The 17,098-nt window shown below is 44.7% G+C and overlaps 1 protein-coding gene across 3 annotated transcripts in view; it reads left to right on the plus strand.

The window, feature by feature from the left end:
* The first annotated feature begins 2,969 nt into the window (after positions 1–2,969).
* LOC146785778 (uncharacterized) overlaps positions 2,970–17,098 on the plus strand; it is a 124,399-nt gene continuing 110,270 nt past the window's right edge. For 2 of the 3 annotated variants that reach the window (XR_014970480.1, XM_085633642.1), the window contains exon 1: positions 8,199–8,297. The gene's annotated coding sequence lies outside the window, so the exon portion shown is untranslated. Of the gene's footprint in view, positions 3,064–8,198; positions 8,298–17,098 lie in introns of those variants that run through there. The other variant, XM_085633643.1, reaches the window with a different exon arrangement.

The raw sequence follows: 17,098 nt of genomic DNA on the forward strand, positions 1-17,098 counted from the left end.
ATCAATCATAACGATTTCCCGTGGAGTGACCGTATATTCCCATAAAATATGTCAGCCCGTGAAAAATGCACATCTTTTCGCCTTCATCTGAAGTCTATCAATTTCTGAAACCCCATATGCGCTACTTTTTTAAGCACTGGAATCCCAGAGGGCGATGCTTAACACTGACCTAACTCGCGGGGAATGTACAACTGACACAACTGACACCATTTTTTAAGTTAAAGACGCCCTCTGCACTCTTGTATTTGTTTTTTTCAACCACGTTCATAAAGAGTACATTTCAAACTGACATTTCTTTTTTGGCATTCTTTGGTGACTATTATTCGTTTTTTGGACTCAAATAAAAGCTAGAAGTAGGAATAGATGCTACTATCCCTCGCTTTTATGAACATTCACCAAATGCCACTTTTTCTAGCTCAATAATGCAGGTCGCATGCACAATCTTTCCGTGGTATTTCTCTTTAACGTGCTTCGTGTTATCTTGTAGCGCTGCATGCGCACGTCTCTTGTTTCTAAGAGTTAAAAGTAACAGGTGTTGCTACTACCATATTTAACGGAGCTCGGTTAGCACCACAACTAAATGGAATGCGTATTCAGCCCTGAAAGCATTTCAGCAACTGGCCTGAAAATCTCTGCTGATGTCAGCAGCGAGCGTTCAAACTAGCCAGTAACCGGGTTTACGGCGCATTTTCCCCGCATGCAAGAAGAAGAAAAACGAACTAGGAAATCCTGTTAGACTTAATGAAGTTATTTACATGATTTTATAAAATGCCACATCCGATCAGGGGGCATCAATTCGAATTTGGGTCCCTTCTTGTACCTGACGCAGGTGATGTTGTTTCGAGCATCTGAGTGACAGCGGGGGTGAGGATAAAATCAAATAAAAACTAGTAATGCCAGAGTCTATCCGTGCAATTAAACTTGGAAGGATGGGACCACCTCCCGCAAACACGCACGCGCTCGCGCGCACACACACACACACCAGCACACACACACACACACAAACACAAATCACCCAAAAAGGTAAAAGCCATCATTTATCTCTTCTCCGAAGACCGTCGAACATTTCATTAATTTACAATTTATGATTGTTTGACAAATATTATAAAGTATGTAAATACGAGCGGGGTAATGTCTTTTCGGCGGGGGACGAGGAAATGACCCAGGATGTGCGTGGCTGCTAGATTACACACGAGCCGCCATCTATCTGTTATCAAACTGTGCCCCCCACTCGTTGCGGCATATTGTGCAAGTGACAAGTGAAGTAGTGCAGATAAACCAATGGTTTAAAACGTAATAAAGGCAACATCCATTTGCATTTTTTACATTTTATTACCTAGGTAATTTACTATGACACATCCCCAGATGGGATTTATGAAAACACTTTAAAGCAATTATATAAAGTGTTCAGCTTTTGAGGCGCCAGATATTAAAGAGTCAAAAAGATGGCAGAACATTTTTACACGTGTTCCGCCATACAGAACTGCAATAATTTTATATGACAATGCTTTAATGGCATTTTAGAGAGAACTACTTGTTTCTTCTTTTAAACGAATATAAAGGTGTTCACTTCAAATAGGCAAGTAAAACCAAACCATAACTGAAGAACTACTTTCTCGTTGGTATATTTTTGTAAAATTACATGTTTTATAATCTATGGGGCTTATTTGCAAGCCCCGTACGTCACTTTTCCCCATGTGTGTGTGAATTTGTGTGTTTAGTGTACATGTAGCAGATTGTGCACGAAACTCAACGTAAATATTCAAATTACTCGGCATAGGCAATAACTACTATATATGGACTAACGTGATAAAAAAAATAAAGTTTCCTTTCCGTTTTGAACAGATTTAAGGAAGACTGGAACTCATTTGAAAAGATATTTGCATGCGTTTGAAATATAGCTTGTCTCAGCAGGAAAAGGAGTCAGACAGAATGTGGTATATTTTAACCCACTTTAGCGGTGGACATTCAACAATGATGTGCAATAAAAATTCGTCATTTTCTTTCATGCCTTTGGTTATTCTGTGTTTTGTTTCACTGTGCTTCGAGAGGGCACTTTGTTACTTCTTGGCGCAGTAACTTCGCAGAGCTATCTTTCTTTGGCGCTGAGAGCGCATTGATGCACACATGAGCGGGAAGGGTAGCCCCTCTGTGTTTGAAGTTAGAGGGGCTGCCTCCTTCCCCCCAAAACCTCGATGCCCTTCCAGTGGTGCGTGGAAGAAGCCCCACTGACAGGCCCCACCAGAGGGGGATTCTCTCAGAGAGACGTACTGCCTCGAAACCTCTTCCCACCAGACATATTAAACCCGATACCCTAAGAAAAACAGGCACTTGTCAAAAGTGAAGTCTTATTTGTGGGGTGACCTCGTGCAGGGGCGCAGGGGCTGCTGATATTTCACTCTCTGGGATGACTGCTTTGAAAGGCGACCACAGGGGCATTGTACAAAGTCTGGCCGGAGTTTGGGGAGTTCGTGAACTTCCCGCCAACACCCCCTTTGAACCCCGGGGAGGAACATTTCATTAGACCTGTACAGTAGCCTCCTGGAAGGAGGCGTGGCCTTGACGTCCGCCGGGCCCTTTATGAGGTATTATACGCAAGTGACGCAGCTGCATTTCCCGTTTGACCTTGCCTGCGTGACCCGGCGCACAATTGTCTGGCTGCTAATAGGGAAGCTGGAAGGCAAGTAGCTCCCTGTCGAGCAACATGTGGCCGGCATACTTGCTGCCCAGTTATGCCAACTATTGCAACAGAATATCCCAAAACATGCTTCAAATGTTTTCTTTACGGTTAGCATACCTTCGGAAAGACCCATTAAATGTTTTAGAGGGGGGAGGGGCCAGCAGGGGTCCGAACCACAGGTAGCCTTTGCAGAGGGGTGTATTTACATTCTCCCCCTCCGCTGCTAGTGTGAGAATACGTGTTTAAATAACACTCTTCAGCTACCACTTAACTATGACAACACTGATCCCAAGGACCCAGGCAAACACCGGCGCGCTGTTTCGGTTCCATTACTTTTAACACACACAGCAAGGAAGTCCATAATCCTCCAGTAGTTACTTTATGTATGTATTGCATCGAGGCTGCCGAAAGCCGAGGCTGTCCTGAGAACGTTGTCAGAACGTGAACTGGACACATTTCTCCTTCTTTTTCTTCTTTTCCTTCTTCTTTTTCTTCCTCTTCTTTTCCTTCTTCTTCTTCTCTTCTTTTTCTTCTCTTATTCTCCTTCTCCTCTTCCTCCTCCTCCTCCTCCTCCTCCTCCTCCTCCTCCTTCTTCTTCTTCTTCTTCTTATTATTATTATTATTTTTATTATTATTATATTCACCATCAGTATTATTAATGTTACTATCTTTATTATCATTATTGCTGTTATTACTTTTTTGTTATCTTTGTTAGTGCTGTTAATATTTTTTTGGTATTATTGCTATTGTTGTTATTATTACTGTTTGTTGTTCTTGTCATCATCAGCAGTAGGAGCAATTCAGTGTTATTTTTTGGGGGAAAGGGGCGTGTTCTTTTCTGATAAACTGAAATTAAAATGTGATTAGAAAAAGATGTGCGCATCGTGTTTGTTTCACCAAAAGGAGACAGACAATACAAGTGACAGGTACGTAGATATCTCTGGGACTGATGGTGTCCGAACCAGTTTTGACTTTGGGAATTAGATTGTCATTTGTTCTTGAAAATATTCCGTTGCTGAAGCTCGCTGTCCTCCTCGGCCGTGGGACACACCACGCCATGTAAGTGGAGTGATTGGCTCGGGTTACAGTAGTTCACTGCGCCCAAAAACAACACGTTTTGTTTGCAAGTTGGAAACTAGAGAAAACACAAGTGCCGGCCCGCTCAAGTGCCAAGTGCGCATCGAAGGACAGCGCCTTTTATAAACAATGGAAGGCAACAAAGAACTCGACAATGTGTCTGGTGCGGGGTGGGGGGTACAAGTACGCCTCTAGCCCCCACCCCTCACCCATTGTATCTGAATTGCCATGTTTTCATGACTTATAGTATATGCAAAAACAAACTTTCCCGCAGTGTTATTTTCTTGTATGCCCGTCAGGCGCTATTCTTCACGAAAGCCAGATGATTTTTAAAAAGAAAAAAAAAAAAGTTGAAGGGGGAAAAAAACGCAACACCCAGAAATGATGAATCGCGCCGCATAGCTAAATGGCTGCGGGGCGCGTTTACCGATTCATAAGCATTTATTCTCGGTGATATATGGCCGCAGCCCTAAATCTGAAGAGCTTTCTGTTCCAAGGTGCAAATGGCTCCCTTTTTTTCTTGCAGTAAACCTTGCTGCATTAGCAGTGATTGATTTCGAGCGCAATTCGTCCCAGAGTGCTATTTTAGAGGGGCAACACCGGCTTTTGGAGATTAACTGGGGAGTCTGTACATATTAATGAACCTGGGAGATATACTAACGTTTTGGTAATTTAGTTATGTGTGTCTGAAGACGTCTTCGTTATTTTCCGTTAGACCCCCGCGGTTGTTATACATTGAATTAAGAAAAAAAAGGCGCTTCCCGGGCATCATTTTTCCCGTTCCAGGGGCGACTAAACGGCATTTAATGTGAAAAACAAATGTTGACTTCTTTCTTGGAGGGGAGTGCTTGCCTGCAACTCTTTCCGGGTTGCTGCAGGTCAGCCGTGTGCAGTGACGATTCTGCGAGGTCAGACTAAGAAGCCTGGGGCGCGTGACAGGGACAAAACTGGGTTTATGTAGAGCAAGAAATGCACGCACGTCTTTTATTAGTGTTAACATATCGGTATTCGGTCGTTAAAATAGAAACGCTGAATAAAGTGGAAAATATGTGAGCGGCTGTGTAATACAGCCACATTAACTTTCTTTGTTAATTCAAATACTTAAAACTAGTTATTATGTAAAGAACCCATACTCTTCTAAAGCAAGTCTAAACGCATAGTTATGGCGTCTTAAGGTCAAGTTAGGCTAAGTTCACGTTACGTTTTGTGATGATGCCTTACGTCACGTCACGCCCATGTCCTCATATATGACGTTAGGTCATTTCATGTGCTGCTGTTCATGCTATGTTGTGTTTTGTAAGGTAGGTTATATATATATATATATATTTTAATGTTTTCGTATTCAGTGCAATGTGATATAAGACTGTACATTTCTGAGATTTGCCACGTATTTTTATGATGTAATTTGGTGCTGTGTTATGTTACTGAATTTTGGCAGGTTATGTTACGTTGTGTTATTATTTCTTACAATATTGTATGATTGTGCACAGCTCTTCACTTGTTAGGTATTCATTGTATTCATAGGGCAGCAAATGCTTATTTTGTACACTAACATGTTTGTTTTGTGGCTCTGTCTCCGCTCCCTCATGTACATATCAACAATCGGGGAACCCATGCACTTTTTGCCAAGATCTGTTTTTAAAACGTAGGATCAGTGGCCATCTTTTCATGTTTCATCTTTCGGTGTCAGAAATATCTACTGTCTTGCCTGTGAAAATATATACATACACGCCAGTCCTTCTTTGCCAACAACATCCACCAATCTCCTCATATAGATCGTAACATATATACATACTTGCACTGATACGTGCTGGTTACTCTTTAGATCAGGATGAGGTCGCCATGCGATAATAAATTAGTTATATGATTCCAATAACTCAATGTTGACGATCCTTCCTAATCTTCAAACTTTTCACAAAGTTTGGGCAGAATAGTGTAAGTGTGTGTGTGTGCGCGCGCGCGCGGTGTCTATCTATCTATCTATCTATCTATCTATCTATCTATCTATCTATCTATCTATCTATCTATCTATCTACATCTATCTATCTATCTATCTAATCTATCTATCTATCTATCTATCTATCTATCTATCTATCTATCTATCTATCTATCTATCTATCTACATCTATCTATCTATCTATCTATCTATCTATCTATCTATCTATCTATCTATCTATCTATCTATCTATCTATCTATCTATCTATCTATCTATCTAATCTATCTAATCTATCTATCTATCTATCTATCTATCTATCTATCTATCTATCTATCTATCTAATCTATCTATCTAATCTATCTATCTATCTAATCTATCTATCTATCTATCTATCTATCTATCTATCTATCTATCTATCTATCTATCTATCTACATCTATCTATCTATCTATCTATCTATCTATCTATCTATCTATCTATCTATCTATCTATCTATCTATCTATCTATCTATCTATCTATCTATCTATCTATCTAATCTATCTATCTAATCTATCTATCTATCTATCTATCTATCTATCTAATCTATCTATCTAATCTATCTATCTATCTATCTAATCTATCTATCTATCTAATCTATCTATCTATCTATCTATCTATCTATCTATCTATCTATCTATCTATCTATCTATCTATCTATCTATCTATCTATCTATCTATCTATCTATCTATCTATCTACCACACAAACAATGTTTAAAATGTGTGTAATGTGTGTATATCTCTCTCCAAGTTTCTGCGTGTCCAAACAATGTATATGTGTGCATATGTGAGCGTGTGTGTGTTTGTGTTTACAAAAGCTAAACGTCCTATGAGTAGAAGGGAACTGAAATACTAAAACAGAGGACCGAGTTCAAGTCCTAGAAGTGGCAACTTAATAAAGTTGTCTAATAAAGTTGTCAACAATGTCAAGGATCCGTTAAAGAAAAAACCCGCAGAATCAGCGGACACACAAACCGTCACACTCTGGAGAACAAGGCCATCTTAGTCTATCCCGCACGCTGGCTGGGAAGAACTATTGTTTTCTAGTCATTTTTGTTCTTTTATAAATATACGGCTCGAGAACTAAAAATAAAGAGCGAGGCTCGAGAACTTTGTTACAATGAAAAAAGGACAAATTAGAAGACATTTTTGCCGATCAAAGGACGAGGAGAAAGCGAGTGTAGGCATTCAAGGGGCTTGACTTATTCAGACAACTCCTTTGGAAGACAAAGGCAACAAGCGCGTGCCCCCTTCACAGATCCGCTCTATTCATGATGCAGGTGCGAGGTAGTGCGACGCATTCCCCACATTATGTACAAGAAGCCGGAGATTAGTGTTCGGACTTAATAAGTGAAGCGCTTTATTTACACCGAAAAAAAAGCTCTCTCATCCTTGAAAAGTAAAATCATTTGGAGGATTGCTGATATCCTCATCCGGGTATTGTGGCGCTGAGGCCAGTCCAGGCGGAGCGTGGATTGATTTCATTGGCATTGATCGCTTTACTGCCGCAGTACCTCTCGCGGGCAGGGGCCCCGGTGGAAGGTTTCCCCAGCGTCCAAAAAACCAACTAGTAGATTCAGGCAGCATATAGCGCTTCGCGGCAGGTCGCGCTAACAGCGCAGAGCTGCTTCAATGCAAACGAATCTCGCAAAATGGATTGTAAATAACAGTGCCTCGTCAGGGGGAGTGAGCGCTATATAAATACAACTCATGTTTGAGCACAAACTTGTACAACGTGCAAAACTTCCAAATACGTTTCTGATGAGACGTCTCTGGTATCCTTGTAAACGAGGACTTTCTTACCCACACTCCTAACGGGAACACCACTATTAAAAAATGCAAACATGAAAAAAGCCTATTTTTCTTTAATTAAAGCGAGCAATATTGCAAGCACAATGCTTCTCAGTAGTGTGCACGTCTTTGCATCCCCGCCTCCGCCCTTCCTCAGACGTCGTTCTCAAGAAGCATATGTTCCCTTATTGCTGTGTAATGAGAAACACCAGTACACCTGAGGTAAACACACCACACTTTGTGCAGGAATGGCATGTGACATTACTACATGCGATGGATAGCACAGGAAATGAAGGCAGGTGTTAATTCCCCCATTTTTGTTTAGCTGCTGTCCAAGCAATCAAGACAAAACTAAGTGAAAGGCAACCACTGCGATGTACATTTTATCAAACACGGCTCCCAAAATAATCAATAGTGTTGAAAAATGCTGTCATGACCTCTCATGCCTGACGCTACGCATGTGAGGTTTAATTTGTATAAACACTGCTTTCTGGAACTCTCAAGGATAATGTGCATTTTACAGGGAAAACAATCAAAAGAAAGGCCTTCATTAGGAAGTATGACTATTTGTGTTTATTTATTATAAAACACTTCTCAAAACGCAGTCTGTGCAGGGAAAAGCAAAGCGAGCAAGCACGCGCGCGCGCCAACGCATGCGCACACACGAGTTTCCGATTACGTCACGGCGCTCCTCAGTCGTTAGCGTCGATTCTCGGTGCTCGCGGCCGCCGTTGTCCTCCTTTCAGACTGGCCTAAAATCCATGACGCGAACAAGGTGAGTGAGTTGTCCGCCATTGTTCGCCCTTGAAAAGGTCGCAAGTCAGCCCATTGGTGCCTGACCTGTCAGGCAAAGGTATAAAGGCGTCATTCATGCCCTTGCCTCTGTCCTCTGGGCTCCCACAAATGTGTCGTGTAAGTCCTTTTACCTACCTCCTTCCTTTATCAAACAATGAATGGGCGACGACAACAGCACCTGCATAATGCCCCGGCCAGAGCTGCATACTAATTCGGGCGGCCTTTGCATCTGGTAATTATCACATAACATCAGAATTCGAACAAAAACTTCGGCCTTTTGCCCCGAAAAGCCGGGCTAATCCTTCCTAAAAGAGCCCTGTGAAATTATTCAGCACAGTTTCCGGAAATTTAATCAGCGACTTTCCCCCATACAATGGAATAGCTTATTACTGAATGAGAGATTTCCGTTTCGTTAAAGGTGCTGCGAATCCATTGTAGTGACGCACCGTCGTCCCTTCCTCTTTGCAGTAAACCGTTAGAACTGTGCATAATTCGCAGCCTTGTGAAATTCAATTATCTGATGATTTGAGTTTGACCAAAAAAGAAGTGGAGGCAAACTTTGCATAAAAAAATAAAATTAATTCGCTAGCGTTTTATTTATTTACATTAGTATTCATCTGGAGTTTTTATATAACGTCGCGTGTCGCCCTTCGGTTACTTCAGGCCGCCAGGCAAGAAAAAAAATATGGAAAGTTAGGATTATAGGTTTTGTAGTGTCAGTGTAAAAATATGACTTTACTGAGAGCTTTAAAAAACTTTCTAATATCTACTTTTCAATGCACGCTTTAAACATAATAAAAATGATAACACGCAGAAACCCCACAAAACTAAGAAAAAGAAAATAAGCAAGAGGGCTAGCACAGTTGTGTGCGCCTGAAGCCTGTGAAATAAGGCGTGCATTTGTGGCAAACGAGGCTTTCCTGCTGCAGTTATGAATATGAAAACCTATGCCCTGTGATTGATCGGTCTGGCTCTCAGTTGTATGGTCCAGTGAAACGCGGAAGATACATTTGCAATATTATACAATTCGTCTTCAGCGCCCAATGGTGCAAACTTGTAAATGCGTGTTTATGTTGACGACAACATGTGATTTATTCCCCTGGCGCAGCACTCCCATATCGAAGATGGCGACAGGGAAATGAAGCTACTTTGTAAAGATGAGACTGCAGTTCATGAAACGAGTTATGACGCTGAAATATGACCATCATCTGAACATGAAAAACAATCTGCGTTTTCGTCTGATTAAACAAAGAAAATCAAGATTGCAATGTTGAAGCCCACTTAAAATAGGACCAATCCATTATAAACAGTTTTTCAAGTGTATAGGGGGAAAAAATAGCGTAGCAAAGTAACTCAAAATTTGAATTAGTGAATTTGGTGCAATACTGCACAAAGTTTTTATTTTTCCTGAAAAAAACCAAATTCACTGCCCACGGTTTGATGAGTAGTTTTTTTTTTTTTGTGAATCAACATAATGGAAAGAGGCTAAAATAAAACGCAATTTTCTTAAAATCGGGACAAAAATATTGTCACTTCCCAACAGAGAAAATACTAAATTCACGAAATACCAATCCAAAGGGTGGACTTTAAACCTTACATAAAATAAAGGTCTCACAAGAAACTCTGAAAACGAACAAGCACTATATTGCTGTTGTCCAAGGATGTACATGCGCATGCATTAACTTTAACAGTTTTTGCTGACCAGGGTTACCTCTGTCTGAAATAGTTTTTGTAAAGTTAAACCTCTATCTGTACACAGCTATGACTCACCCCTGTCTGTTTGATCTATACTTCTGGTTTTATGTATTTTCCAAAACATGCCAGGCGCCTATTTGAAGGCTGCTATAACCTCAGTACTGTTGTGGTGTAAATAAATCAACGTAGGGTCTTGGCAAGGTCTTACAAGTCCAATCAGAGCTGTATAATCTTAACAAGACATGTGGCTTACATTAGATGATTGTGTTCTCATTTTAAACAAACAACTAGTTATTGTTTCATTATGCAGTTTTCTAAAGGCACCCTGAGCAGTGACTGTCCTGTTATGTTGTCTCTTAAGGCACAATGAAGCCGCCCAATTTTAGGAACAACTTTGGACTGGAATGATACTGTTAGACATATGTATTACAGTATAGGCAAGTTGCCATGTAGGGCCCACAGAACAGTTCAAGAGGATAGCTATAAATTTACACGGTTTGATAGGACTGCGAAGATTTCTATTACACTACTGTGATGTTGCATAATATCTGAATTTATATTATTGTGAAAGTAGACATTTTTGAGTGAAGGGAGATCTCGCATGCTTTTGTTCTGCGTGATACATGTTCAAGTTGAAAAAATGTGCCCAGAGAAACATTTTCTCCTCAAGCGACCCATTTTCTCCTCGAATCAGTCCCCTGCCTCACAGTGGCTTTTTTTTAGGTCATGGATACTCCCAGGGAAAAGTTTCTTGGTGTACTAGCGAAATTTATTTCACATGATACATATAATTTCAGGGGAAAAATCACAAATTTAATACACCTATATATTTTTAGAAAGGAGCATGCATAGCAATCTTCATAATTTGAACAAATGCCCTCAGAAATCACAGGAGTGACCACCATCTGTGCATTTATATGCTATTGCAAAATGACCCAATTGTATAAAGATGAAAATAGTTCGCTGAACATTATTTGATATCCACCTTTTTCTAGCCAGTTAGACAACCTCAGTGGGTTCAAGTTCCTACTGCACATATTTCTTTCAATCCTGTATTTTACATTTAACTTAAGCTGTATATAGTGAGTTAAAGCCCTGATGCAGACCTCAAGGGTGGGTCACAGTGAGGCAATGGTAGAGGCTTGAACTACCATAACATTGCTGAGGAAAGTTGCCTTGTTTTTCAGGTTCTATGAAAATGAAGATGTAATTGTTAAGTTTATCTGTCATTGCCATTGCATGCTTCTACCACTGGTGTGGTCTCGCAGCTCTCTATTGTCCGACTGGTTGAAGCCTTGATGCAGCCAGCCTTTTTCAGATGATTACAAGTTGGAGCCTGCATTCCTTGTCTGTATGATCGCAGGCCAGATCTGCATAAATGGTGGGATGAGCATGCGACTGCTATAAGAAGAACAGTCCATAGCAGCCTCTGTTGCAAGGCTTCTCTGCGATTTTGCCTTTGTAGCTGAATTTCCCCATGATCTTTGCTAATGGCAACAACTTAAGGGGTGATCAGTGTCCAAATCGGTGGCGAAGCTAATACCATGAATGTTTGAGAGACAGGTGTAATAACAGGGTCATAAAAATTATTGACTTTTTGGGGATTAGAACGGGTGGATCGGCAGAGCTGTAATCATTGAACTAAGGATGATAATGAGGTTCAACTAAATTAGGAAGTCTACCTAATTGTAACCCGCCCCCCCCAAAACAAAAGATAAGTATGAAAACACAGTGCCCAGTGATCGAAGTCTTGTAGAATAGTTAAGACAATCTAGACACTTGCTTATGTGTGCGATTATTTTTAGGTAGTTTAATAATACTGTAACTTCCAAGGTAATAACTCTAAGAATCCCTTGTATCTACCATCTAAAGCAGCAGGGTTCCCCCTAGAGAAATTGATCTAAAATATTTTGGGGCATATTCACAAGGATCTATCGCTGAGTTAACGGCACTTTATCGCAGCCAAAGTTGGAATAAACTTATCGCCCAATCACAAGCTGGTGTTAACAGCCCACAGCACCAGTATACTTGCGATAGCAGCCACAAAAAACATCGCCACAGATGACCCCGCAACTATCGCTAATGAGATGCAGTGTAGGCATTCCTGTGCGAAAAGCCGGGACAACACCACACCTCATCATTCTCAACAACCAGCCAGATCGGCGATAAAATCACAAAACATGCGATAAGGAAATTAACACCTGCTCTGACCTGGTGCAAAGTCAGATGACAGCCTGCACCACAAAAGGAAGCCCAGCCCACAGCCACATCGGAAGGGCAACAGATGCTATGGTGCCACTGGTCATGCGCCCCGGACACCCAAGAGGGCCACAACACACACCACCACCACCCAAGGAACCCAACCCCCACCTGGAACCCCCCCTCCCCCCGGACCACCACAGAGGCAGGGCAGACAAAGACAGCGGACCCCCAGGAAACGCACCAGCCTCACAGACCCAACAGCTACAGGCTCAAAAGGACAACCATCCTACACATCCTGACCATCATCGCCCAACAGGCCAATGGCACCAACACAGCGGACAACCAACATCCCACCCCACACAAAGCTGCTGGCTGTGCTGCCCCTGTTGGCCCCTGGTACCCCCAACCAACACCCACCAGAGTCGGAGGAGTCTCACAGCCAGCCTCATCCGAGTCCCTCACACCTGTCCTGGACATCACCATCAGCCTGGTACCTGAAGTCCCTATATGTCCAACACAATGCGCAGGATCTGCTGGAGACCAAGCAAGGACCATATGCCATAGCTGGATGCACGCATGTGTTGGGGGCAATCCACAGCACACATGTCATACCTGTGCCCCCTGGTGACACAGCACACAATCACCACAACAGAAAGCACACGTCTCACATCAATGTGCATGCATCCGAACACCGTGGAACCTCCACCAATGTCGCCTCCAAATATCCAGCCAGTGTGCATGATTACTTCATCCTCCGTCAGTCCATCAGCAATCAGCGTTCCCTGGATGGCACCAAGAGAAATGCACAGCCCCTTGGCAAGTTCCAAATCAACACCCCACTCACCTCAACTCCACAACCATGCAACTCACAACTCTGGCAAAGCACAAATCACAACCAATATGCAAAACAACATGCCCACCCACCAGACACGACAGAACAACTCACAATGGTAACCTGGGCAAGCCGTGAACATGAGCCATCAATGGCATGGCACCCCAGCCACACAATAGCCGAATGTGGGGAGAGGTGGCAGCCAGGCATGTGTGAAGGATGCAGGAGAACCATGATTGGCAAAGTACACAATGCCAAGAGTGGCGAAGATGTGCTGGACAGACCGCAGTATGCAGAACACACCCATATCCATGACAACATACACCTCTGGTGTATGGAGTGTAGTGGACAGTGGATGCAACCATGTCACCCCAGCCAGTGGGGGAGTTCACGGAAATGTTGCCTGTTACTTCCCCCCGTAAGCATGAGCGGAGTTGGATGGCCCGGTGTATGCCAGGCCGGCGTAAGGGTGAGAATAAAAAGCACGTAGCCCTGGGCTTGGTTCTCTTCCGGAAAGCCCAACATCTCTGCCAGGGCGGTGCCTCTCACCATGCCACAAGGCCGACGCCGTCCTCGTGAGCGGAGTTGCCTGCGATCCTGTGTGCCTGCCGTACCCCGGCCCGCTGGACCCCGAACCCGTCAGGCCAGCCCCTGCGCAGCCAGGTCACACTGATCACCTTCCGACACCGGCGTGTGTCAAAGAGGGCTCACCACGTGCCGGCGCAAGCTCCAAGCCCGAGGCCCGCAACCTTGGCAGCCTCCTCAGACCATCACAGCCTCCAAGACACAGGCCCACTTTAGTCCTTTCCTACTGCCACCTCTGTCCTACACCACTGTAAAGTAGGTCAAACATTTGGAACTGAGTCTTGATTACATGATGGCAGAGTACATATGTTCATTGCAGAATATATGTCAGTGTACTCCCTTCGATGTGGTGCCACCAACTCTGTGCATGGCATTCTTACAAAACGTCTGTTGTCCCATGCTGACTACTGCCTTCGGACTACACTACGGACAAGTAGGTCACACATTTGGAACTCAGTCTTGATCATACATTGTCCGTGTACGCACAATAATGAAGATTCTACTTCACTGTACTCCCTTCGGTCAGGTGGCAGCAACCATGTGCATTGCATCCCAATGACACATGGCTGTGGGCCCTTGCTGACCGCTGCCCCCAGCCTACACTGCAGTTGAATAGGTCACACACAATTTCAAATTCAGCCTTGATTTATTTATGGATGATTTGATGTAATTGTACAGGCCTCATCGCAGACTGCATCCCCTTTCAGCCCCGGTGCCACTATGTCTATTCCCCGAGACCCATGAACACTTTCTGGTTGGACTTTGGTGGCGACTGAGTCCATGGGCTTGGGGTTGTCGTCGCCATCATGGCGGTGATATTGACTTTGTGGCGAAATCGAGGCTGTGCCATTCCACCCCTCCATTTGCTGCTTCCGGACAGCTTCCACCCTCTGCATCATGCCCTGGAGGACACCCTCCACTGTCCCCCGCAACCCTCCGCAACATACACCTTGGACGTTGATGAGGACACGGTCAGGTCGAATGGCCCATCTGACTGCACCGTCCCGTGGCTGGGTGCCTGTGCCGGCCGCAGTGCATCCGGGGCCCCTAACTCTGTGCTGGTCATGTCCGGGACCCCTTCTTCTGATATATTGGATGGCCTCTGAAGCGATGGCCTTGGGGTCATCAACGCCATGTGTCTGTGGCCCTGCGCTGTCTGCAGCCTCCGGCCTCAACTGCGTCCCACCAGGGCATACACATCAAATCGAGTCCTGACCGGCCTCGACATCGCATCACTGCAGGAGACACAAGACACCGCCGCCAGAACTAACTCCAACCTCAAAATGCCTGTGTCTAAATGGTTGTACTGGCAGACTGACAGAGTTGCCTCCACATGTCGTGGATGCAATCTTCTACCTGATCCCCTGCTCAGCACTCCAGGTGCCACTGACTCAGTGCACCATGAATCATTGTCCATTACTGTCTTGGTTATGTACTGTGGTGGGTTCACGCAGCAATGTCACCTCATGTGGTCTGGGAGATCTGGGACGATGATGAGTAAGATGATACAAGTGCGAAACCCCCCCACTGCATGTAGGTCCCAAAGGGACAGAATCCTCGACATTCTCTTCACATGAGCGCGCTCAGCTCTGGTGCCCCATACTCAGCACACTGCAACTCATGGACACTTCTGTTTGCTCACTGTGTGCCCTCTGTACTTGCTCAGGCTACCTTCATGATGCTCCACAGTTGTCCCTGTAATGCTGGTGTTGTCTGTTTCTGTATTCATTGTGTTAACTGTTGTATTTGTTGCCAGCACCAACAACTCCCTGAGGGCTGGCTTGCACACACCCCACACATCCAGCACAGGTGTCACTGTGCATGTGGCTCTGCCAATAAAGAGGCCAGGCACACGTGCCCGTAGCCAGTTTGACATGAGATCTGCATGTGTCCCTGTGGTCTTGTTGAATGCATGAGGGCCATGGGCCCTACGACATTACATTGTGCTGTGTACAGCGGACGCAGACATGTCGCCGCAGGCAGCGGGTTAGAGCTTGGACATGTTTTTTTATCGTCACCCACTCAATTCGTAAGGGAAGTGGACTGTGCTGTTGTACGCAGAGCCAACGTGGGTGTGTGACTGATATGTGCATGCCCCTGGGTGTGGTTCTGTACTGGGAATGTGCATCTGCATGTGTCTCTGTGGCCGTGTGGGTCTCCTTTGTGGGGTGTAGGTGGTCCGTGAAGGGTAATGGACACCCACGTAGGTGTTCTGTTATGCCTTCCATGGGTTCGGACCACACCCGCACCTGTTGGGCCACTTCCTTTTGGCGTTCTGACACCTCGCATTAGTGTGCCATGTGTGGATCGGTAAAGTGTTCTGTGCCAGCCATGCTTGCGGGTGCTTCATGCTGTGTGGTCTGTTGCAGGGGCTGGGTTCTCCTCGAAGTGGCTTGTCTACCCTGGTCCTGGTGGTGCTTTGCGTGGGATGTCCATGGGCTGTTGTAGGGCGTCGGTGTCGAAGGTGTGGTGGTCGTCTCCGACATCACTGATGGGTTGTCTGGTGTGACCTGCTGGAGGTGTTGTTTGTCCCTTTGCATGTTGACATTGTGTTGACATTTATGCTGGCACATTGTTCTTGTGGACATGCAGACTGTGTGACAATGTACATCATGACTGGGCGGTGCTGGCAATTTGAGTTGGGACAGTGGACAATTGGACTGCATGACTGATGTGAGGTTGTACCCGTACATATGCATCTCACAGTTCCCTGCTCTGTCCAATGTGATTGGCCTGTTTCTGCGCATGGGTGGACCCAGTTGTGACCCTGTTCTGCAGTGTCTTTGTTGCACTTTGTGCCACATTGTCATGGGATGTGCTGTGATTGCTATGTGTGTGTGCTGCAGTGTGCCACAGGCATGGGGGACATGTTCCTGGGTATTTTTGGTTGTGCAGTGTGCTACACATCGTGGCACGTGTGCCATTGTGCCCATCTCTCCTCGTCCCCCCAGTCCCTTTTAGATCCTCACCCTGTTGTTGTTGTGTCAGGTCCTATCGAGTTGTGTCCGGACTCCCAACTCCTTGCACCGTCTCCACACTGATGATTGGCCTTCATTTCCTCCAGTTCCTCCTGTGGCGCAGGAGTCCCACCTCCTGTCACCGTTGCTGCCTTCCTGTTGGCAGCGGGTTTGCGCCTGGTTTAGGTTCCCAGGTCATGCCAGCACCTCTTGGCCTCCTCCATTGGCATCCTCGACACTCTGTCTGCATTCAAGATGTTTTGCTTGTGGGTCAGTTGCTGGTAGTGTTCTGTCACCTCCGTGCCGCGGGTCTTGTTTTCCTGCGGTCTGCACCCTGTCTTCCTCTCCTTCTTCCCCTTGGCCTTCCTCGACCCCGTTGTTCCTTGCTGGTGGTCTGTGGGGCTTGTGGGGTTCGTGTTGGCCTCTGCGCTAGGCCAGGGTGCATCCATGTTGCTACGCACCTTGCATTCTTTCTGGTGTGTTGTTTTTGTTGCTTTTATAGTGCATTTT

Source organism: Triturus cristatus, chromosome 11 (genome assembly GCF_964204655.1).
Source record: "Triturus cristatus chromosome 11, aTriCri1.1, whole genome shotgun sequence".
NCBI classification, from domain to species: Eukaryota; Metazoa; Chordata; class Amphibia; order Caudata; family Salamandridae; genus Triturus; species Triturus cristatus.